This window comes from Suncus etruscus, chromosome 7 (genome assembly GCF_024139225.1).
Source record: "Suncus etruscus isolate mSunEtr1 chromosome 7, mSunEtr1.pri.cur, whole genome shotgun sequence".
Taxonomy (NCBI): domain Eukaryota; kingdom Metazoa; phylum Chordata; class Mammalia; order Eulipotyphla; family Soricidae; genus Suncus; species Suncus etruscus.
The window spans coordinates 108,316,977-108,343,241 of record NC_064854.1 but is presented as its reverse complement, the minus strand read 5'-3'; the positions used below and the strand labels follow the sequence as shown (position 1 = coordinate 108,343,241).

Genomic DNA, 26,265 nt, shown 5'->3' with positions numbered 1-26,265 from the left:
AAAAAAAAAAAAAAAAAAAAAAAGAATCTCATCATGCTAGTCTCTTACCATAAATCCAATGTCTCAAATCAAGAATTGGGGCCAGGGGCCGGGCAGTGGTGCTAAAGGTAAGGTGCCTGCCTTGCCTGCGCTAGCCTTGGATGGACCGCGGTTCGATCCCCCGGTGTCCCATATGGTCCCCCAAGCCAGGAGCAACTTCTGAGCGCATAGCCAGGAGTAACCCCTGAGCGTTACCGGGTGTGGCCCAAAAACAAAAACAAAAAACAAAAACAAAAAAAAGAATTGGGGCCAGATAGTTACAGGATTGAGGTGCTTGAATTGCACTTGGCCAACCCCCTAGCACAACTTATGACAACACACACACTCCTTTCCAGAAGTGACAACTCAACACAAATCTGGAGTAACCCCTTATTGAACAAAGTTGGATGTGATTATCCAAACAAACAAATCTCAATTTGGAAAACTTGGGTGAAAAGTCAAAATGAAATAAGCATTTGGATTTACAGCAGCAAAATGCAATACTCCTCCCCACATACCCAGGCACTTGCAAGAAATACTGTTAGCTGCACCTCAGACCACCTGAATTAAAAATTCTAAAGGAGTGGTGCAGAAATCTGGGTTTCCACCAATGGATAACGTGATGTGTACTCAAACTAGAAGGAAGATGTGAGACAGCATAAATTTATTTGAACTTAGAATAATATTACTTTTGACTTTTAAATTAAAAATCTAATTCTTTATAAAATGATGAAGGTAGCCCATAAGTAATAAATAACAAATTTTATCCTCTTACCTTAATATAATTGTCATTTGGGCTAACAATTTTATATAAATGGTTTTAATATTGGAAACATATTAAAACACAGGCTTGGTATTCTATAGCTGAGAGCCTCTTATAAATAAAACTGAACAACTACATCAAATTTAATCCTTGTGTTGTGATTGTTGCAGGTAGCAGTTCCGATCATTAGCAGAATCACAAATTTTTAAATTACTATAAGATGCTAAATAAGGAATTCTTGAAGGATTAAAAAAAAAAAAAAAAAAAAGGTGAGGGGCCGGGCGGTGGCGCTAGAGGTAAGGTGCCTGCCTTGCCAGCGCTAGCCTTGGACGGACCGCGGTTCGATCCCCCGGTGTCCCATATGGTCCCCCAAGCCAGGAGCGACTTCTGAGCGCATAGCCAGGAGTAACCCCTGAGCATCACTGGGTGTGGCCCAAAAACCAAAAAAAAAAAAAAAAAAAAAAAAAGGTGGGCCATCTAACAGCCCAGTATCCAGAAATTTCACAAAATTTCTTTACCTGAAGCTGTTTGTTTAATTACTTCTAATGAAGTCATTGCATATTAAGTGCAAATGTGAGTACTTAGATCTGCAGACAGTTCTTCTCATCACCAAGTGCTCTACTCCCTTCAACCCAGAGACAATGGAGGGCTGAGATCTTCCATTTCACTTAGTCAAGAGTTCCTCTTGAAAGCACTCAGGCCACTACCAAGCTGTTAATTCCGTAATTTCAGAGACAATGCCCACAATATGGCTTGAGCACAGTGTATACAAGCAGGCTAGTAATTTTAATTGCTAGATTTATGCTAACCACTTATAATACCTCCATGAAGTTGCTGTTTGTTCCCAGTTGCAAATGAAGAAACTATGGTCACAAAGGAAAAATAATCTAAAATTATACATCCACAAAAATATTCATTATAGTGTAAGACTGTCCCCCCATTACTATGTTCTTTTGAACTTCCAGGACAGGTCCTAAGTGATAGCACTTTTACCATCAAAATCCTAAAGATAAAATTACATGTCTTGAGAACCAACATCATTGACCAAAATATAGTCTCTGAAGAACTCAAAGTGTTTTCCTTTCTTCTTCACAGCTGTAAACATTTTTGTTTTTTCTATCTCTCTTTTTTTAATTTTACTGTTCTAGTACTTACCCCCAAACCCTAATAGCCAAATACTCTAACCCTAGCCCCTCAACCTTCTAATCTCACCCTAATCCCCTAAAACACTATTCCTTAAGAAGCTACAAATTTCGGGCCCGGAGAGATAGCACAGCGGCGTTTGCCTTGCAAGCAGCAGATCCAGGACCAAAGGTGGTTGGTTCGAATCCCGGTGTCCCATATGGTCCCCAGTGCCTGCCAGGAGCTATTTCTGAACAGACAGCCAGGAGTAACCCCTGAGCACCGCCGGGTGTGGCCCAAAAACCAAAAACCAAAAACCAAAAAAAAAAAAGAAGAAGCTACAAATTTCTAGAAGGACAGATGAACCATAGTTCATTGAAAAGAGTAACAGAGAGGGGGAGATAAGATATTATGAAATGGTGGTACTGGGTTGGTGAGATAGTACAGTGGAGAGGACAGCAGGTGGAGAATGTCAAGCATAATTCCTGGTAGAGTTTAGGGTGGTGTGAAAGATTGAACCATAATCAGATGTGTGCATGTTGAGCACCATAACGTCTGTATAATATCTCCAGCCCCCCTCCCCTTTAAGAAAAAAAAAAAGACTGAGGAGATAGCTCAAAAAGTTGGGTGGATGTCTGGCATGTAAAAGTCCCAGGTTTACTTATGGAAAAATCAGTGTCCTTCAAGCAACATTAGGGTATTCCTATTTGCACCAACAATGCTAGTCCTGAGTCTTGCCAGAGCTTGTGGTGCCAGAGCTCCCTGAGCACTGCTTGAGAAAACAATGAGGGAAGGAGGGAGGGAGGGACGGAACAGATTGCATCAGTAGCTGTGATGATAATTTAATTTGAGGGTCAGAAAAATAGTTCAAAGGATGCTTGAGAGATGCAAATGTTAAAGTGCATGTAATGAACCCCACTTTAATCCCTGAAGAGTGCCAGAGCTGAAGAAAGCCCTGAGCACAAGAAGGTAGGATCTAACTGTGCCCCCCTGGTTTGGTCCCTCTCTCAAAGAAGTACAACTAAATATCAAAGGATTATGCATACTATGCACAAGGGAGACCCCAACTTGGGTTCCCAGCACCCCATGCTCCCTCAAGCACCACCAAGAGTGATCCAAACACTTTCTCTCCAAATTCAATTTGTGGAGGGTGGTTTGGGCAACACCTGGTGATGCTCAGGGGTTACTCCTGGCTATGCATTCAGAAATCGCTTCTGGCTTGGGGGACCTATATGGGACACCAGGGGATTGAACGCAGTCCTTCCTAGGCTAGTGCATGCAAGGCAAATGCCCTACCGCATGCGCCACTGCTCTGCCCCCCCCCCCAATTAAGATGAACCTTCTCAGAGATCAGATTTTCAGTTTAAAAGGACTAGAGCTCACACCTGCCCTGTTTAAGGCTTCACTTATAACTCCTGAAGACAGGTGGGTCGAACTATCCAAATGTAAATCCCACACAATTCTCATGCAAATTACAGACCAGGCCTGCAGATAGTCCTCTCCCTGGTGTGACTCTCAAGAAGTCTGAAGAGTTTGAGGCCACATGGAATTCTGGACATGAAAATGTGCTAGAGAGTCCTAGATTCAATCCCTGACACCAAAGAAATCTAGAAGAATCACCAGAAATGACTACTGAGCAGAGTTGGAAGTAACCCCTAAGTATCACTGAGTGTAGGCCCTTCTTCAAAAATCTGAAACAATGGAGTCCTTATGCCTCCCTCTCAGTGCTGGATGGAACATGTGCTAAAATGAAGATGACAAATTTGAGGGAGATTTCTGTAGGTATGAGGTACATATAATCACCAGCAAGCCCTTTCTGCCCAAGCAATGGTAGCATTAAACCCAAATGTCAGAAAGAATTTGTACACAAATATTTTTACATGTCAATTTAAAAGGCTCTAGCCCTGGTAAATCAGACTTTGGCCACCATGCTTGTTAAAATGGCAGTACGCACGCATGCACACACATATACACACACAAACAACACAAATACAACAACACCTCTTAGCCAAAAACTATTTTCACAATGGACTTCAACACCATTGAAAGGAAGTCTAGAGTGGAAAAAAGGAAGCATAATCTCTCCATTGCCTTTCATGGTCACCGCTGTCACCTGTCAGAGGGCAACTCACAGGCTGCCCGAGGAAGCATCATGTATGTGGCATGGACCCTCCTAACTTATTCAGCCCACTCTGCTTTCCTGCTTGGCCTGACAACTTGTTCTCTACCTGCTCCTGCTTCTCTGACATCTACCCACTTAGCATCCTTCAGGGCTCAAACAAAATGTCCTTTCCTCTGATACCTTTCCACAGTAAAGATTGCCCAAATAGTCCTCTATCAAAGTAACTTCAACTACTGTAAATAATTGTGTTTGCTAATATGGAGTCATATCTGGCAGTGTACCAGGATTACTTTTAGCTTTATGAGCAAGGGTAATTCCTGGCAGTGCTTTGGTAACAATATACAATAAAATGAAGGATATCATAATATATGCTTGTATGTACTAGGCTCAAGTACATACAAGGCATGAACCTTAACTCTTGCACTATCACTATAGCCCTGAACCATCTCTAATTATTTTACTAGATCACTTTTCCAGCATTTCAATTCTTTGTAAAGGACTTTGACTTGGCATGCATGATACCACTGAAGTTTTGCATGTCATTTAAGTCTGAGAAGATTCTGAAAATAAAAATCAACTAGTGAATAGCAAATAGCTTTTTCAATGTTTTCTTCTGTATTTTTTTAGTGTGTGAGAAGGGGACTGTCCCATCATATCCAGTGGTGCTCTAATGCTCGGGGCCTATTTCTGGCAGTGCACTGGAAACTATGTGGTACCAGGGATTAAACTGGGGTCAGCAGTGTGCAAGATAAGCCTTAAATACTGCACAATCTCACAAACCCTCAATGTTCACTTCAGAAAGTTCAACATAGGGAAGTGCAAAATTTTCATCCTTAGGACTCTGAGATGCAGAGGTGATTATGCTCAGAAGAATGACAGGTATGTGTCTTCTCAGAATACTTTCTGGCTGAATCTGGAGCAGGCACTGCTAAGAGGCAGGGATGGAGGAGCAGTCCACCAATTCAAGTATTGCTCCATGCTGCAACTGACACTGTGCCCCCACTCCTGCTTCCAGGCACAATGCGCTTCTCCCTACAGTTTGGCTGCCTTGCCATCTCTGCTGCTAATGTGCTGCAGGACTACTGAAGCAAAAGATGAACACATCTAACAGCTGCTCCAGTGTTGAGTGAATTAAACTGGAGCAATGAACACCATGAGGGCATATACCAGGACTGGGGTGTATGTAAAGACCCATGACTGCTGAGTTAATTATCTACTCAAATGCTGGCAAAACTGCCCTGGACAACTTTCTCACTCATTAGGATAAAAAGCCAGTGAAAAGTTTCCTAAGAAAATTTCAATACATCCCTAATGCTTTTTACTCATTTCATTAGTTGTGCTACCCTTGGACAATTCTCTCCAAGCCCACAGCTTCAATTACTCTCTCTGCTGCTCTCTAGTTCGGGCTGGACGTGTTCCCTGACCTCTTTCCATTCCGCCAATAGCTGTTGGTCACTGTTATGTGGATAGCTAATGAATTTATATACAAATGCAAGAAGTGCAAAACTTGCCCAAGGACACACCAATAGAAAGTGACAGGTTAATTTTAGGTTTAGATGGTACCCCAAAATAAACATCACTGTGACCCTCACTGATGGGGATGACTAGAGGAAAGGGGAAGAAGAGGGAGACTGCAGATTGGTTTGGGTAAATGAACCTTAAGAAAATGAGTTCTAGATCATTAATGGCAGTGAAGTATAGCAATAAAATACTACCTAATGTTCATTTCACTGTTAACTGGGCTTATTTCTGACATTATTGGGTTTAAAGTTGTTTCGAGAATTTTAACTGCCAAGAATTCCTTGGGACTATTTTGGAAGTTAGTTCAATCTTTTGGAAGCTGGTTCAATCTGAAAGGTCCTTTACCAAGTTCTTTGTTTTTTGAAGTGTCATGTGAATGATGGTTCTTCCTGAACAGGGATGAGGAAAGAGGGGAAGAAGAAGAAAAGGAATTGCCAACTATTCTCTTTCGATCCTTCTCTTTTCAGTAATTCTTAAAAAAGAAAAATAAATAAAAAAATAAAAACAAAAACTTTGAGCAACATTGTAAAAGTGTAGTTGGCTCTACACCCTGCCTCATTTCTTTCATGATTCAGTTCACCATCACAAACAAGGCTCAGTTAGGCCCACTCTTTTTGTTTTTTTGTTCTTTTTTTGGTTTTTCGGGCCACACCCATTTGATGCTCAGGGGTTACTCCCGGCTAAGCACTCAGAAATTGGCCCTGGCTTGGGGGGACCATATGGGACACTAGGGGATCGAACCGCGGTCGCGATCTTTCCTTGAGTTAGGCCCACTCTTGAACCCAGTGCTGTGGTCCTTAGAAGGTGCATTTCATTTATAATGTGTTTCTAAATTCTAACTCTTTCTCATTTTCTTTTTTTTTAATTTGATATATAAACTTTTATTTTTCTTTTGATTTGCTGTAATTATATAAAGATGAGAAGCCGGCTTTAGAAGCTCAAAATATTTACTTATTAAAACTCTATTAACACTTTCAGAAACTATACCCAAAAATGAGACCAACATGTGCATTTATCTAACTGTGTTATCAGTTATGCCAGATCCCTGTGGAGGGAATTCCCAGCATGGCCTCATTCATCTGCAAGAACAAAGAGCAGTCCCTGTTGAGAGGTACACATTCATCTATTAGTCCGCCATGGTCAGCCTTTCACTCCCAATGGTTTCCTTCTACCATGAATGTGCATGTCCAGCTGTCTGCTTCTTAGAGCAGACATTTACTTTCCTCATCCACCAGCCACTAGAGGAGGACTTGGCCCCCAAAGGTGATTGATTTGGCCCATTCTTCTAGGAGCATTTCCGGTGGTCCTCTTCCATCATCTTATCTAGAATCAGATGAATTTCTGCAGCTTCTTCCCTTTTTCACATCTTGTTGAAGCAGAGTCTTGAAAAACAAAACCACAAACTCAGCTATTCCCCAAAAGAAATCTGTTATCAAAGATAATCTCCATGGGGACTGACTCAGGTTGTCCAACAAGTGTCCCGTTGAGATGTCAACCATCTTGTCTCTGCTCGCCGCCCCTTTCAGGAGCAACTGGGCCCTCCTGGCTCTCTTATTTTCTGAGACACAGTTATTACCAAAGGAGCAGCAGCCCCAGGTATCAACTCAGCCAACTGGTCCTGGACAGCCATCCATCCACTACAGTAAGAAGCTCAAATCAGATTAGTTCTCTGCACTGCCTCTTGTCCACATGCTTTCTGGGTTTTTGAGCCTGATCATGTGTCAGATTTTTCCTGCCCTTGGCCTCTGTTTCCAATTATCTTTATCCAGACAGGTTGTTTTGCATTGCAATTTTCTTTAGGTCTGACTCGGCACCAAGTAAGTCATTGATAAAAAAAAAAAAAAAATCATTGGGCGTATGTGACTTTTCAATTTAGAAGGGCTTTGTTAGGTCTTTTGACAGACATTTCAAATCCCTTCCTGAGCATTTCTGTGTATCTGAATGCATAACTACGTAAGTTTTGTTTTGTTTTGTTTTTGTAACACAAATAGCCTAACAGTGTTAACACTTTTTACAAATAAACCTACAGAGTGCATTAACCTCCTCTCCTGCAGGCATGAGCCCCCACATTGGTTCTGCAGCACATGTGCATTCTAGGCAGTTTATTCTGCTTCTTTTCCCTTTCCAATAATCCCTATTTTCCTTCTGGATTCAAAACACAGCTTTCCACTGCTGCACAAATGCCTTTGGTGACTTTTCCAAATCCCTGATCAATTAAAATCGACTCTGCCTGGCTGAATTTTTGGAGACCTATTCTGAGGTTAAGGATCAGTCACAATTCATCTCATATTACTTTCATATAAATTCTGGGCAGGACACTGATGCAAGGAATTTAAGGAGATTTGATATTTAAAAAACCAACTCTCATTCTCATGGAGTTAAATCAAGCTGTGCCCTGCCTTACTGAGATCTTTTTGAAGTAGGAGAAAATGACTTCAAAGCTTAAATTTGGATAATACTGTTACTTTAAATAATTTAATGATAGCAGAACGCTAGCTTAACTGAATTTTTTTTCCTCCTGCCCAGTACAATTTTACAAAGAGGCAGAACACAAGGCCAGCTATAAGGTGTTTTTGGAATTTAGCAAATTCCAATTAAAGAAAGTGACTTTAGGCTGGAGAAGTAGTACAAGACTTAAGGTACTCAGTTGCAATATGGCATTTTGGCCATGACAGTGGCTGGGTCCCTGATACCACTATGGTTCCCTGAATATGGTGAAGAGTCACACCTGAGCAGAGCCAAAATAGACACTGAGCTCTGCTGGGTATTCTCCACCCTCCTACGCATACAGGCATGCATATACACATACACCAAAGAAAGAGTTAACTCGTGAGAGTGTCCCAAAGCCACACACCTTGTTACCAGAGGGGAATGGACTTAAAGGTGGGAAAGGCAGAGTTCAATTTGTTAAAGGGGAAATGGTGGTGGATATAGTAAGAGACGAACACAAGTCTGAAGTTGTACTTCTGAAACTTTAATGTTGCCAAATCAGCAGCTATATTCTAATAAGTAATTACATACAGACACTAAAGTTATACTTTTATTTTAATTGGCTTTTTTGTTTCGTTTTGTTTTTGGATCACACCCAGCGGCGCTCAGGGGTTACAAAAAAAAGTCACTTGATTTGCAGTTAAAATTTAAAAATAATCATATGAAATTTATCTAAAGTCAAAGAGCTGTAAATGCCAAATGTTTGTCTATTTATCAAGGCTCTTGAGGGGGCCAGAGAGATAGAACTGTACGTTGGGAGCTTGTCTTGCATACTGCCATATCAAGGTTAGTCTCCAGCACCATATTTGGTCCCACAAACCCACCAGGAGTGATGCTTGAGCACAAACCCAGGAGTTAGCTCTGAGCATCCCTCAGTGGGTATCAAAACCAACCAACCAACCAACCAACCAACCAACAAAAAAAACCCCAAAAGGTTATGCCAGAGAGATAGTTCAGCTGGTAAAATGCTTGCCAGGGTAGCCCTAAAAAAAAAAAAAAAAAAAAAAAACCAAACAAGAAAAAAATGTTCTTATGCTGTGCTATAGGACAGGGGGTGACATGCATGTTTTGCATATAGGAAGACAAGGTTTAAAATTAAGCGTAAGATGGCATAAGATGGCATCTGCCCTGAGCTGAAAAAAAAAGTAGCCCCCAAATACCTATGGCTATGATCACAAAACCAAAAATTAAGTTCAATTTTATTTAACCTCAACTTATTTGGTTTTGAGGTTACCCCCCATGTTGCTTACAGTTTACTCCTGACTCTAGCCTCAAGAATCCAGGCATGACTGTAGGATGATATGTGGTGGTGGAATTAAACCAGTCATCCACATGCAAGGCAAGCACCTTATCCACTGTATTAACTTAAATTTTAAAAATCCTTAGGAATAGCAAAGCATAGCAACTATTGACATAAGTAAATATATCTGGATAGGAATCAAAAAAATTTCCTTTGAATATTTTACTACACCAGAACAAAAATTAGGAGCTATGCTAAAACCTATGTTTTTCCTAAAATTTCCTCAGATTCCAATCAGATATTTAACAAATGTACACCAAAAAGTGAGAATAAAGACAGAAGGAAGTTGGGGTATTAGAAAGGAAGTGAAAGTTGAGGAAGGAGAAGGAAAGAGATTAACATAGGATGCAAAGGAAATGCCTCAAATCAAACTTCTTGTGACTATAGTGCAAACTTGTGGAGATGGGAATAGTAGGGGATAAATAATGTAAGACAGAATTGAAAAGGCAAAAAATGACCGACCAGATTGGGCAATGTTGGCCAATGGTATAAAAAGTTATTTAAATTCCACAGAGAAAGTTTTTTTATTTAGGATGCTTAATTTGTTTTAAGACCAGTTGAATAATTCCATCTTGGTGAGGCATAAACAAAAAATTTCCATAACAAATCCACCTGTGAGTTTCATTCATCATTCCCAGGGAACTACTGTCTCAGCATGGCAGCAGGATAAACTAAAGACCTGGCAAAGGATTGTGGGGGTTGACAGCTCATAGATCAAACATGAATGCGTTTGCTGAAGTTATTCTAGATGGTAGAGGAACTTCTTTCCCCAAAGTCTGACTGAAAATTAGATGCAAAAACTTTTATTTTTCCAGTGCCGATTGGCAGGGCTTCTAGGGTGTAACTTTCAAACTAAGATTGCCATTTCATACTTCTAAATTAAATCTTTCATGATTCATATGTTTCAGGGTGGCACGTTGTAAATAATAGAAATAGGCAACAAGATGGCAAAAAGCATCCCTGGAGAAGGAGATTATTAAACCACAAAGATAAAAGAGGTTTTACAGACATAGATTTCAAACTTCCCTCTACAGCCTTCTTCTTGGTAAAGCCTTTAAACTACATTGCTGGCTAAACCACAGGAAAGCAAGTCAATAAACTATTGACAATTAGAAGGCCTATGAAAACCTCCAAGTTACAGTCTTTCCAAGCCTTGCAGGGGCTGTGACAGTGTGAAGAATAAAAATTGGAATAGGTACAAAGAGGTAAAGCATTCTGTACACTAATGAAAAAAGCACCACATCATCCAATAGTACAGAATTAAACATATTTCTACAACAGTCCAATTTCAAAATAATTAAGACAAATGTAACCCATTTTTTAGTAAGCTGAAATAAAATCTTTAGAAGCAGCTACAAAATCAGTGATCTTCCATAAGCTTCTCTAACCTGAGGTTTAATATTGCTCTACTTGGGAACTGGACATCTGGTGGAGGGTATGGTGCTAGAAAGTTTGGGGCATGAAGCCCTACCATTAAAAGTACTGTAAGCTGCTGTTTTAAAATAATAATAATAATAATAATAATAATAAAAATTAGAGCCGATGCCATATAACCAATGGTCCAGCTTCTCTACTAGTTTCAGAAGATATGTCACTGAGTATGGCCCAAAATAATAATAATAAAAAATAACAAAGCCAATAAACAAGACAGTAAGGGACAAAAGAAGACGATTGTCTTTTGGGATTAGAAACTTCTGAATCTTCTGGTTACTTATAATTAAAAGTGAAAAGGTTAGGTGTTGGGGAAACTGGTCAACTACATACAAAAAAGTGAACTCAGACCTCTCTTCAATGCTGTGCACAAAAGTCTAATCAAAATGAATTAAAGACCTTGATATCAGATGTGACACCATAAAGCACACAAAGGAAAACATAGGCAGAGCACTCCATAACATTGAAGCTAAAGGTAACTTCAAGAATAAAAATACGGGGCCGGACGGGGCCGGGAGAGATAGCACAGTGGCGTTTGCCTTGCAAGCAGCCGATCAGGACCAAAGGTGGTTGGTTTGAATCCCGGTGTCCCATATGGTCCCCCGTGCCTGCCAGGAGCTATTTCTGAGCAGACAGCCAGGAGTAACCCTGAGCATCGCCGGGTGTGGCCCAAAAACCAAAAAAAAAAAAAAAAAAAAAAAAAAAACGGGGCCGGAGAGATAGCATGGAGGTAAGGCATTTGCCTTTTATGCAGAAGGAATGGTGGTTCAAATCCCAGCATCCCATATGGTCCCCTGAGCCTGCCAGGAGCCATTTCTGAGCATAGAGCCAGGAGTAACCCCTGAGCACTGCCTGGTGTGACCCAAAAACCAAAAAAAAAAAAAAAAAAAAAGAATAAAAATACCACTGACCAAACAAGTAGAAGTGAAGATAAGTAAGTGGGACTACATTAAACTAAGAAGCCTCTACATCTCAAAGGAAATGGTGACTAGGATACAAAAATAGCCCATGAAATGAAAAAAAAAAATTTCACCCAATTATCTAAAATATACAAATATCTAAAATATACAAGACACTGGTAGAGAGTAGCAAGAAAAAAACACCTAATCCTATCCAAAAATAAAATGATGGACAGACATTTTATCAAAAAATAATTACAGATGGCCAAGAGGCACATGAAAAAAATGTTCCACATCAATAATCATCTGGGAAATGTAAATCAAAACAATGAGATTTCACCTCACACTACAGAGACTAGTACGCATCACAAAAAAATAAGAACAACCAGTGCTGGTGTGGAGATGGAGAGAAAGGGATTCTCATTCACTACTGGAGGGAATGTAAACTGGTCAGGTCTTTTTCGAAAACAATATGGATATATCTTAATAAAAAAAAAACTAGAAATTGGGCCCAGAGAGATAGCACAGCAGCGTTTGCCTTGCAAGCAGCAGATCCAAGACCTAAGGTGGTTGGTTCGAATCCCAGTGTCCCATATGGTCCTCCGTGCCTGCCAGGAGCTATTTCTGAGCAGACAGCCAGGAGTAACCCCTGAGCATCACCGGGTGTGGCCCAAAAACCAAAAAAAAAAAAAAAAAAAACCCCAAAAAAACACCTAGAAATTGAACTTCCATATGACCCAGAAATACCACTCCTAGGAATATACTCTAGAAGCACAAACATAATGCAGAAAAGGCATCTGCACTCTTATGTTCATTGCAGATATATTCACAGGAGCCAGAATCTAGAAACAATCCAAGTGCCCAAGAACAGATGAGTGGATCAAGAAACTGGATATATCTACACAATGGAATAATATGCAGCTGTTAGGAAAAATGAAATCATGAAATTTGCTTATGTCTGGATGGATAAGGAGAGTATTATGCTGAGCTAAATGAGTCAGAGGGAGAGTGATCATACTCATTTGTGGGCTCTAAAAAAAGATAGTATGGTATTAACATGCAGAGACAATCGATATGAAGGCCAGGAGGAGTGGTCCATGGTAGGACACTTGTCACAAATAGTGGGGAAGTGCATTTAGGGTAAAGAAGGGACTATTATGACAATGACAGTTGGAAATGATCACTCTGAACAAGAACTGGGTGCTGAAAAGTAAAGAAGGACTATTATGACAATGACAGTTGGAAATATCATGAACAAGAACTGGGTGAAAAGAGAGAAAGTGATATACATGATACCCTTCAGAAATAATATTGCAAACTACAATGTCTAAAAGGAAGAGGGGAGAGAGAGAGAGAGAGAGAGAGAGAGAGAGAGAGAGAGAGAGAGAGAGAGAGAGAGAGAGAGAGAGATGTCTACATCAGAGGCAGGCAGTGGGGTGGGTGTGAGAGAGAAAATGGGGACATCAGTGATGGAAAATATTCACTGGTGAAGGGTGGAAGGATGTTGGACATTGTATAACTGAATCTGGATTTTGATCAACTTTGTAACTGTGTATCTCATGGTGATTTAATTAAAGATTTTATTTCTTGAAAAAAATTTTAAAGATTAGTGCTCAGGGCTGGAGCGGTGGAGCAGGTGGTAAGGTGTTTTTTTGCAAGTGCTAACCTAGGACAGACCGAGGTTCGATCCCCTGGCATCCCATATGGTCCCCATATGATCGATCTCTGTGCACATAGCCAGGAGTAACCCCTGAGTGTAACCTGGTGTGGCCCAAAAAAAACAAAACCAAACAAACAAAAAAAGAATAATGTTCAATAAAATCATACCGAAGGAAAAGGGAAAAAATAAAGTGAAGAGGCTGAATCTTCATGCAACATTAGTGCAAACGGGTAAAGCCACTACAGCAGAGTATGGATGGTCCTTAAAATATGAATATAGGACTGGGGCCAGAGAGACTATACAGCAGATAAGGCATTTACTTTGCATGTCCATCACTGGCACCTTACATGATCCTTCAAGCCCACTAGGATTAATCCCGAGTGCAGAGCCAAGAGTAAAACACTAAGCACCACTGGGTATGGTCCCCAAACAACAACAACAACAAAATAAATATATGCCTTAGAGCTCAAAGGACCTGAGCTTTGACTGGTTGGCAGAGGCCCCAAATTTTACAATCCCAGGTGCCAACTGGTCCCCTAGGCATAGTTGGGTGTGGCCCTAGTAGCCCCAGCACCACTGAACCATTCAATCTACACAGTCAGGCCAAGTGCTGCTTAGATCACACCATATTTCCCCCACCTCCTAAAGAATAGAGGAAAATAAAATTGCTATGCAATCCAGTCATTTCACTGCTCTGTAGCTACTCAAAGAATTTAAAAACATATATGCATTTCTGGGCTGGATAAATAGTACAGTGGGTAAGGGACTTGCTTGCACACTGTCGACCTTGGTTCCACCTCAACGCTGCTTATGGTCCACAGAGCACCAAAAGGAAGGATCCCTAGTGACAAAACCAGAATAAATCTCAAAGCCCAAAACCAAACAAATACAAAACTAAATAAATAGCAAAACCTGAAACAAGTAAATGAAAACAATGTTGATGATGATGATAAAGATATATGCTCAGTGAAACACCATTTCACGATAGTCAAAGTATGCAAACAACTCACCAACAATGAGAGGATAAAAAATGATGTGGTAGGGTGAGGAGATAGCATATGCCTAGAATGTGGAAAGCCTTGCAAGGTTCAATCCATGGCAATGCACTATCCACTCCAACCTGAGTGTAACCCTGAACAGCCCTAGTACCTACTAGATCAGGTACAGAGAAAGCAGGTCAGTGACTTTGGGCCAAATTCACCAGAGGGCAGTGGAAAGACACTCCACAGAGGGTGGCCTTTAAAAAAAAAAGTGATAAGGATCTGGAGAGATAGCATGGAGGTAGGGCAGTTGCCTTGCATGCAGAAGAACAGTGGTTTGAATCCCAGCATCTCATATGGTCCCCTGAGCCTGTCAGGGAGATTTTCTGAGCCTAGAGCCAGGAGTAATCCCTGACCAAAAACCAAAAAAATAAAATAATAAAATAAAATAAAATAAAAATAGAAGAAAAGATAGCAATATAATAAAGGGAAAACTGTAAGGAAAGAGAATAAGGAGAGAATATTCTATTTACCTGGCAACTACAGAAAACTGTGGCATTCCTCTCAATTAGCTATCCTTGACTTTCTCCTCTTCCCCACCAAATGTCAATACTTTTGAAGACAATGAGGGATAATGTGAGAAGAGAGGTCCAATCACACAGGAAAGAGCTAACTATCTCCTTGTCTTTCCTCCCTTCTCAGGTATGCAGGTTCTGTGGCCTTTGAAAAGTTTAAGGTTTCTTAAGAATCAACAAATGGTTCTAAGATAACCCGAACCCAGGAAATGGAACAGTTACACCCAACTCATTCTTGGTATGACATTAAGTTGAACCTAGTTCATCATTTTCAAAGGTAAAATATAATATAATATAGATATAATGGATCCCTGTTCTCTTTTCTGTGACAGCAGTGCACTCTGTGTTCCCATCTCCATTCCTGTTTTTTTTTTTTTCTTTCTTCCTGAGTCTAATAGGATGAAGAAGAAAATGTGCAGCCTGACACATTTCTTAACCCAAATGCAGGGAAGAAAGCATGACTGTAAGTGACAGACACAGAAATGAAAACCTTCTTACTGTTTTTCAGACCTAGACTGAGCACACTGGGCTATAAAGCTTTGAACGTCTCAGAACATGGAAGTTATGTCTTAAGCTCAAAATCTCTGTGTATCTTTGTAGATGTTATGAGAACCCACCGCCTGTGATACTCAGGGCTTAACTCCTAGTTCTGTACTCAGGTATCACTCCTGAGCAATGTAGTGCGACCAAAAGGGATGCTTGGGCTCAAATTCATGCCCATCTGGCATGCCAGAGTCAAGTACCCTAACCCACTGTACTATCTTTGCTAGGTCCCAAGTCTGGTCTTTAAAGTTAGCTCGGACTCATCACCTCTACCAGGAGCTCTGAAGTTTTTTATCTTTTTTTAATCTCTATTTAAGCACCATAATTACAAGAATGCTTGTAGTAGGATTTCAGTCATAAACAAAAGTGTTTTGTTTGTTTTGGGGTCACACATAGTGGTGTTCAGGGGTTACTTCTGGTCCTGAGCTCAGAAATCACTCCTGGCAGGCTCAAGAGACCATATGGGATGCAGGAAATTGAACCCAGGTCTGTCCCAGGTTGGCTGTATGCAAGGCAAATGCCCTACTGCTGTATTAATTCTCCGGTCCCTGAAGTTTTTATCTTAAAGAACCACAGAAACAGTCAGATCAATTTATAGGGCAATCCAGCCCTCCCTTAGAAAGATCAGAGATTTGGGAAGATGGAATGTAAATCAGAAGCAAAAGATACACTCAACAGTCTCAAGCATTACTTTATAAACATGAAATTTTCTTTCTTGGGTGGAAAGGAGGCTCAAAAAAAAAAAAAGTGGTGTTGGCAGCCACTCCCAACAGTATTCCAGGACTATTCCTGGCTGTATGCTCAGAAATGATGCCTAGTAGTGCTTGAAGGACTGTATGAGATGTTGGGATAGAGCCAAGCCTCAGCCACATACAAGGCAAGTGCCTTAATTCCAATATTTTCTCTGAAGCTCCAACCACGAGGTTTTATCAAAACCAAATGCACCTAATATCTTAGTAAGTACCTCCCATATCTTATACATCACAGTCTAAGTACTCTGACATATAGCTGGATCACCTGAGCCCAGAAAAGTGCTAACTTCAAGTATTGCAGAGAATGACTGAGTGACTAAATCACACCCTCCTTCAAGGGTGAGGTCGCAAGGTCAATCCTCAGAATTGAACCACATGAGCAAATGCATAGCTAGTGGTTCAGCTATTTGGGATCTGATCTTTGCAACAAACTACATGATTCCCAGGGTGCCACTGCCAAGGTGTGTGAAAGCACCACAACTAAAGTGTGTAACACCCAGCAAGCATCACAGTCAAATATGTGTGTGACTTCTATTTATTGCAATGAAAAAAGCAGAGGAAGGGAAGGAAAAGGGACTTTAAAAAATTTCCAGGCATGGTTTCTCAAACTAATCTGAAAAGACTTTGAATGAAATTAATGTATTTATGACACACTTGTTTATGCATCAGATAAAATAAAAACACACATACTTTAACTAGTGAAAATCAGGCCATCCTAGTTCACTCTTTTCTAGAACATTCTGGTGTGCCTTAATTATAACCCAAACCAAGGAAGAAGCTTGTGATCAGAGCTCCTCCGAAGAGCCTGCCAGCTAAGCAAACAATGAATTGCAGCACATAAAAAGCCTAAGTTCTGATTTTTGAAAGTTTTTTGTAGAGCTCTCAAAGCTTTTGCAGACTACCTCCTATTAAAAGAAAAAATCTTAAAACATTCCCTCAAATTTTGGAACAAAATACAATACCATAACAGAATACAAGAGAAATCATTATGGCCTAATGCAAAAATCCTAAACTCTAAGTAATTTTAGAAGTCTTGAATTGACTGTCATTTCTAGACAAATAATGGGTCCTGGAGATATAGGGCCACAGGAGATTAATCAAGCAATGTGATATTAGAGAATTAACAATATGTAAAGAAGGAAAAGTACAGTATAGGGTGATAGCAGAATGATTAGAAGATAATCACCTCAACATCCTGCTTCCTGAGTTTTGTGTGTGTTTTTTGTTTGTTTGTTTTTTGGGACACACCCAGCAGCACTCAGGGGTTACTCCTGGCTCTACGCACAGAAATTGCTTCTGGTAGGCTCAGGGGAACATATAGGATGCCAGGTACTGAACCTGGGTCAGCAGGATGCAAGGCAAAAGACCTACTGCAGTGCTATCACCCTACTTCCTAGACAACCTGCTTTAAACTTAGAGATAGGTGCTCACTTATCCCTCTAGTTAAAAGCCTCAATGATGGGGCCGGAGAGATAGCATGGAGGTAAGGCATTTGCCTTTCATGCAGGTGGTCATCGGTTTGAATCCCAGTGTCCCATATGGTCCCCCCGTGCCTGCCAGGAGCAATTTCTGAGCCTGGAGCCAGGAATAACCCCTGAGCACTGCCGGGTGTGACCCAAAAACCACACACACACACACACACACACACACAAAGCCTCAGTGATAATTAAGGGGCTAGATATATAGGGATTAAGGTTCTTGCCTTACATGCAGTCAGTTAAAACCTCAGCACTGCCTTCGGTCCCCTGAGTACTGCAAGAAGTGATCCTGCTCCCCCCCAAAAAAAGAAAAGGAAAAGATACATATCTGTCTTTCTCAGTAATTCTACCTGAGTGACCCCTCCCAAAATACAGAAGCTTCCTTTTTCCCCTTTCCCTTCAGTTTACCTGTTTAACTAAGATCTCTCCCAAATTCAGATAGAATTCTCTTCTGTTTCTAATTTGGACTGCTAGAAAACAAAGTCTAAGTAGATTTGTCTTAACCACAGTAAGGCAAGCAATGGTGAGACAAGTTCTGTTTCCCATAGAAAGGAATTGATTTTGAGAGTGACTAAGAAAGGTCACATCACTTCCTGTCTTATTCAGCAAATTCTGGAGACAAGACATTTGCTTTGTACATAACTGACCCAGATTTGATCACTAGTACAGCCCCACCAGGAGCTATCCCTAGGCAAACAGCCAGGACTAAGTGGGTGTGACCCCCAATACTAGGGGGAAAAACTAAAAGGAACACTTAGATACAGTCTTCTCAGGTCCAACCTTGAAAGTAGACATTAATAACCTATCTTGAATGTATTCTTTCTCAATATCCAGGTGACTTTCTGCCTCCTCATCATGGCACCTTTGCTTCCTCTATTAATTCACTCTCCTTGTATATAAACAGTAGAGTGCTAAAAATTTTATGTGTAGCATGGATGGATGAATAAAGCAGTATTTCGGGGCCAGAGAGATAGCATGGAGGTAAGGCATTTGCCTTGCACGCAGAAGGACAGTGGTCAATTCCCAGCATCCCATTTGGTCCCCCAAGCCTGCCAGGAGCAATTTCTGAGCATAGAGCCAGGAGGAACCCCTGAGCACTGCCGAATGTGACCGATAAATAAATAAATAATAAATAAATAAATAAATCAAGCAAGCAAGCAGTATTTCTGGGTGTGTCTATGAGGTGATAGGAAAAAGATTACTATTCAGACCAGAATAGTGAAAAGGGAAAGTGTGCCCTCCACGAAGTGGGTGAGGAACATGGAATCCATTGAGGCCTGAATAAAACAAAAAGATAGCACAAGGGAACATGCTCTTTTTCTATAGTGACATGCATTTTCTTCTACTCTTACGTGTCCACATTTCAGGTCTTGGTCCACTGACCTATGAGGAAGAACACTCTTCTCCTTACCTCCATCTACTTATACCTCCAAATGCTCAGACCTGCAGGTCCCAGTCAATAACACCCACTTTCCTATTTCTCCGGAGCAGATGGGGTACGAGAAGGATTTTCAGCCTCCATAATATCATGAGCCTATTTCTATAATAAATCTCTTCAGACAGATGAGGTTTATCTTTGAAGATATACGAGGTTCCATATAAAGATACATATCACGATCTCTTATTGATTCTATTTCTCTGAAAAACTCTAATATATAGAAACCATTTGCCATTGCCATTATGGGATTTCAATGGAGACTCACTATAGTGGAGATGGAATAGTAAATCCATCCAATGGGGTTAGTGAATGTGGTGCTGTTCCAGTTCTAGGGACTCCCCAGTTCACTCTGAGAGTATAGAGGGGTACACAGGTCTCGAGCCAGCAATGCAGGACATTCAGGGGACCATATGGTGCTGGAGATTGAGCCACAAAGGAAGTACATTCACTCCTGTACCTCTAATCCCTGCAATTTTTATATCTCTTCCAATTGACATTTAAATCCATTTTTATAATCACTATGTAGGTAATTTTCAAGCCTACTGACTCTAAAACATACCCACACACTCATTTAGCAAATAATTACTAAAGATTATGTACTTTATAGTTCTAGGTCTTAGGTAGAAGAGCTAGGAGAACAGACCTTTTGCTTGCAGTGGATCAAAGAGAAGCAATTATAGAAACTCTGCTATGCCATGATCACTAGACAGAACAGATAGAAAAAGGAACTGTCATTTACTGCTGATGTGAATACTGTCTAGTCCAGCCTTTCGGAAAACAATATGGAAATTGAGCTCCCATATGATCCAGCTATACCACTCCTAGGAATATACCCTAGGAACATAAAAGCACAATACAATAATGCCCTATGAATTATATTCACTGCAGTGCTATTTACAATAGCCAAAAAAAGGCAACAACCCAGATGCCTGACAACAGATGATGGCTAAAAAAACTGTGGTACATCTATACAATAAATACTACATATTTATCAATACTACATATTGATCTTGGACTTTAAGCCCCCATCCAGGATTGTAAAAGTATAAACCTCTGCTGTGTCAGCACTCTCCTATGACACTGATCAACACACCCTAGGCAGACACATAAATCCCCACATTACGAGTTGAGTGTGCCCCCTTCATGGGTCTTCCTATATGCAATTTATCTTTTATCTATCTGACTTTAGATAGTGGTTTGTTTTCCAAACTATGCAGACAAGTGTTAGAAAACAAATGAAGTCATAAAAATTTCCTATACATGGAAACTATTATTCTGAGTAAAATAAATCAGACAGAGAAAAATAAACACAGAATAGTCTCACTCATCTGTGGGATTTAAGAAAAATAAAAGACAGTATAGTAATAATACCCAGAGACAATAGAAATAAGGGCTGGAAGGACAAACCCATGATATGAAGTTTACCACAAAGACTGTTAAGTGTAGTTAGATAAATAACTACATTAACAACTACCATGACAACGATAGAGAAATGCAATGCCTGTCTCAAAGACAGGCAGGGGATGGGGGAGGACGGAAATGGGGACATTGGTGGTGGAAAAGTTGCATTGGTGAAGGGGGGTGTATATTTTATGGCTGAAACCTAATTACAAACATGTTTGTAACCATGGTGTTTAAATTAAAAATTATTTTAAAAAAAAGCAGCTAAGGTAAAATGACCACTATGACCATATAGGAATATAAAAATGCCATCAGGCCAACGATATGCATGCAGAGAACAGATACTAGGATTGCAGAGCAAGAGAGAAGCCATAGGCAAGTCAAGAAACCAAATGTGTCAACACCTTGATCTTGGACTTCAAGCCCCAACCAGGACTATAAAAATATAAACCTCTGCTGTGTCAGCACTCTCCTACGACACTGACTGACACATCCTAGGCAGACACATAAATCCCCACGCTACGAGTTGAATGTGCCCCCTTCATAGGTTTTCCTATATGCAATTTACCTTTTATCTATCTGGCTTTAAATAGTGGTTTGTTTTCCAAACTATGACTATAGGAGGACATACAATGTGTTTCTACAAAGCACCTAGTATACAATTTGTACTTGGAGTGAATTGATTCTCAGCAATGGTTGCTTATTCCTCTCCAGCAGTGCCAGTTGTGGCCCTGGTGCCCCCCAAGAACAGCCAGGTCCAAGCAATCAACGGCCAAACTCACTTTGCTATACTGCTATACTGCTGGGCTGAACAGCCTGAGGACACCTGGGCTCTACAGGGGGTGACCCTATAAAAGGAAACTTCTTGACATCCAATCCAGTCAAAGGAGAAGTCAGAATGCTTTCATTTGCCTTCTGGATATTAAGTCCTGCCAGATGTGGCAGACTGGGCATGGCAGTTTCCAGATCAAGGGATGTGAGTAATGTCTCTGTGTGCCTGTGGCCCTCAGTGTTGGAACAAACTATCCTGCAGTGAAGGAAGAAAGCAGACTACCTGGATATCCACAAGCATGTGTTCTGGCTGACATGGCCAGCTCAAGCTGTGCCAACAGCGTTCGATGCCAGACAGGAGAGTTCAGAGGACCTCACAATAAGTCCAGCTATAGCGCTGGCCCTGCCACACTCACTAGAAAAATCCAAGCATGAAGTATCTGAGCCAGTGCCATGCTTTATCATAAAAATAAAAAACAAAACTGTTCTTTAGACACCATAAGGGAGACAGTTTGTCCTGTGGCAACAGATTACCTGATATGCATCGTAAATCCTTGAAGAGCTATGACATTTCTGTAAATTGTGTTCATTAGGGCGCTGGGATGTCTCTGGGAAACTTTACCAGTGAGCATAATTCCAGCTTTATTCTCTCAAGGGAAAATTCTCCAACTGAATGTGTTTAGGAAAGATATAAGAAGGAAAGCAATCCAACTATCTAATTTTAACCTCAAATACAGGCAAATTTTTCAAAAAGCACAATAAAAGGGCTGGAGAGACAGTGCAAAGGGCTGCGTGTATGCTTTCCAAGTGGGAGGCCCAGATTTAACCCCTCATAGACCCCTGAGCATTGCCAAGAACACCCCAAAACACAGAGTCAGGAGTAGCTCCTAAGTATCATAGGAATTTTTAAAAAAAAAAAAATCAAAATTATAACAAACAAAGAAACAAAAAAGGCAGCTACTACTACAACAGTGGAAGAAATTTTCATAGAACACTCCACTACCAGAAAAAAGGGACTTTTTAAGAAAATCAAAAAACAAAAACAGGGGTTTATCCCTGCATTTACTGGGGCATGTAGGTCCAATAGTTAGTACTTGACCTTGAGCTGCAGTGTGACTTGGGTCCAGTGATACTGATTGTAGTGGAAGTGAGGGAGCATGGAGGCTATATCCAGCATTCTGGAGGTCACAGTGCCTGGCTTCTAACCCAGTTCCTCACACACACATTAGACACATGTTCCACCACATTGAACCATCACCCAGAACACATACATGGCTTTTTCGGGCCAGAAAGAAAGCTCAATGGGCTGAAACACATTATGGGGAGTAGAACCAGATTCAATCTATAGTAACTCATGGTTCCCACATTCTGCTAACTATATTCCCCAGAGCACAGAACTGGGAGTAGCTGCAGAGCAAAATGAGGTGTGGCTCAAAAACAAACAAATAAACCAACAAAAGAGGTTTTTGAAATCCCATTTCTTCCTCTCATGGAACCAATTTGAGTCCATTGTTACTGTCTCAAGCCTGACTGTTGATAGCCATAAAGGATTTCCATTACTTTGCAATACAATATCAGTCTGTCTTCTGCTTTCTCTCACAGTCAACCAGCCCTATAAAATCTGCAATCATCACCATGGAAACTAACCCAGGAAGAAACTCAATGTTCTTGGTCAAATCTTCTATGCTGTCAACCAGAGAGCTCTGGAGAGACTTTCATATAAGTAAAAATGGTTATTTTTTTAGCCTGAGAGGCACTATTGTCTTTTCCCATTGTTTCCAACCTATCGAGTTACAACAAAGATTCAAAAGGAAAATAAAGAGGTGGGAGAGACAATAGCTAAGGCAATTGCCTTGCATGTACCCAAGCCTAGTTTGAGCCTTAGAAATGCATGTTTCCCAGAGTACTACAAGGGCTCACAGCAAGTACAGAGCCGACAATAGCCCGTAAGCACTAAAGAATATGATTCATTATACCAAAAAAGGGGGGGGGGTGCAGTGAGATAGAACAGCAGAGAGAGTACTACCTTGCACACAGCAGACCTGGGTTCAATCGGTGGCATCCCATATGGTCCTCCCAAGCACCACAAGAAATGATTCCTGAGTGCAGAACCAAAAGTAACCCCTGAGAATCTCTGGTGTGGCTCCAAAGCAAAACAAAAACAACAGGGGAAAAAAAAAAAAACTCCCTCCAATAATTCCCTCTAAAATAACTAAATGAAACACTTGAATTTCTAACTGACTTAAAAAATAACATTGACCTGTTTACCATGCAGAAACTACTAAAACAAACATATTAAACCCTAAGCCCCATGGTATTTTGTATATTGAATTGATTCCACCACGAATTATGAAGGGCAGAGATTTTAATAATGAAATATGAGGGTTAAGAGCCATATAGAGCTTAGCTCAAGTCCTAGCTCTGTTATCTTGTAACTGGGAAAAACCACTTATTTATGTAATCATTCAATAAATATTTTTTGCATACTTATTAGGTCATGAACTCTTTGCTAAGAACATACCTCAGAGTATATAACAGAGATAGTCTCTAAATATTTAACCCACATTAACACATACTACCAGGCATTAAATCTAGCTATTGGTAAAACAAACAGAACAAAATGGGGGTGGAGAGATAGCATGGAGGTAAGGTGCCTTCCATGCAGAAAGTTGGTGGTTCGAATCCTGGCATCCCATATGGTCCCCTGAGCCTGCCAGGAGCAATTTCTGAGCATAGAGCCAGGAGTAACCCCTGAGTGCTGCCAGGTGTGACCCAAAAACCAAAAAAAGAACAAAATGAAGTTTTGAATTTAAATAGTCTCATCCTAGTGATAAAGACAGGAGAAAACATTACATTAGATGACATTATTATAAAAGCCATGAAACATATAAGGGAGCTAACAGAAAATAACAATGAATAACTGAGACAATGAATGAGAATAAATAATAAATGAGATAATAAAGGAACAATAATTCCTTCAGGTTAGTGAGTAGAACAGGCAACATTTAAACTCTCTAACTCCAGTTTCTCTCATTTATATACCTGTTGAGAGGCATTAACCTGGAGAAGAGTAGTTGAGAATCATTGCTGTAAGAAGTCACTATGAGGAGCCAGAGAGAGCATATAGGAGTTGAGGTACTTGCCTTGCACATAGTTGACCCCAATTCAATCCTGGTACCACAAATGGTATTTCAAGTACTATTAGGGGTTATTCCTAGTGAGAATTTGTGCCATTAGCACTGCTGGCTACGGCTTGATTTGTGAGCTGTGACAAGTGGTAGAATAGTGCATATGTCAAATAGTATATGAGGGTCTGAGTTCAACCCTCAGCATGAATGCTGAGCCCTAGTTGTCTCAGCTCTTATCATCACTCAGGGCTATGTATGTAATGCGCAATAAGGCTCCCCTCCCCACTCCAGAGCAAAGAAAAGGTCTGACATATTTCAAACTCAGGGTCCTTCAGCTGAAAAGCACAGGGCCCCTCAAAGGGCACGTAAGAGATCTTAGGCTCGGCCGGGCGGTGGCGCTGGAGGTAAGGTGCCTGCCTTGCCTGCGCTAGCCTAGGACGGACCGCGGTTCGATCCCCGGGCGTCCCATATGGTCCCCCAAGAAGCCAGGAGCAACTTCTGAGAGCATAGCCAGGAGTAACCCCTGAGCGTCACAGGGTATGGCCCAAAAACCCAAAAAAAAAAAAAGAGATCTTAGGCTCGATGAGCTGAAACAAACATGATGCTTCTGCTATTTACTCTGCTGTGACTCAACAAATCCTTTACCTCCAACCCAACAGGTTCATATGCTGTTCTCTTCCCAGCATGCACAAAACCAGTGCATGCAAACACAAGCTGGTGAGACGGGTAAAAATTCCAGCTCCTGAGAGGGTCTCTGATGAATCACCAGTGACCCTAAGCTTCATTTTCTTTTTTCTCTTCTTTAATTTGGTTTTGAGGTCACACTCATTGGCAGGGCACCTCTTGGCCTGCTGCTCAGGGGTCATTCCTAGCAGTGCTCAGAAAGGAGCATACAAAGTGCCAGGGATCAAATCTAAGTGTCCTTCATTAAAAGCATGTGCTTCAATACACTAAGCTATTTCTCTAGCCTAAAGTTAGTTTTCTACAGAGAATGCAAGTCCTCTGTCATTTCATCCCTGACACAGCAGTCTCTTAATGACAGTTCTTATGTATTGTCGTATTACCAAAAAACATACACACAGGCACACGTACCATCACCATCATACCATCACCACCACCACCACCAATCTAAATCACTCCAAATTTCTGTTTACCACCAAACCTTACAGATCCTTTGGTGCCTCAATTCTAGAGAACTATCATAGGTATTAATGATGGTATTAGTTCTCCTAGAGAGGGAGGAATAGCAAGCAACAAACATTAACCTATGGAATCAGCACACGGAATAGTAGCAAAGTTTATAGTGAGAGAGATAGAATAAGCTTACCAAAAGAAAAATGCAAATAACAAAACAAAGATGATAGTACACTTGTAAAAGAAAAGACAGATCATTAGTAAAGCAGGTAGGACTCTTGTCTTGCATGCAGCCAACCCAGTTTTGATCCCTGACAACCTATATGGTCCCCTGCACTATACCAGGAGGGAGCCCTGAACACCACTAGGTTTGCCTCTCCCTCAAAATTTCAAATATGAAGATTTACTCTTAAAATGGAGATCTAGCTAGGAATAAAAATGATTTTAGACAAATCAGTTTAATTAATAATGATTGGCAAAAAGGGCATTTTGTAAAAGGCCGGTGGCTATTTGTTTGTCTGTTTGTTTTCGGCAACACCCTGATGTGTTCAGTACTTAACATTCTTGGCAAGGCTCTGGCATGGCACAAAAGTCAAACACCTATCTACTGTTCTATGGATCTGACCCAAGAGCCTATGATTTTTATCAGATGGTAAAAATAGTATAGAATAATCTTCTGTATCCCAAGCAAAAGGAAAAAGGTGCAAATTCAGCAGTTATAACTTTTGTAGGGTCATAA

General features: G+C 40.7%; 1 protein-coding gene and 1 pseudogene across 1 annotated transcript in view; both read right to left on the bottom strand.

Annotated features, from left to right (window-relative positions):
- Nucleotides 1–26,265, bottom strand: part of MAGI1 (membrane associated guanylate kinase, WW and PDZ domain containing 1) — a 763,677-nt gene that overhangs the window by 419,325 nt on the left and 318,087 nt on the right.
- LOC126013913 (selenoprotein K-like) lies at nucleotides 6,762–7,045 on the bottom strand (annotated as a pseudogene).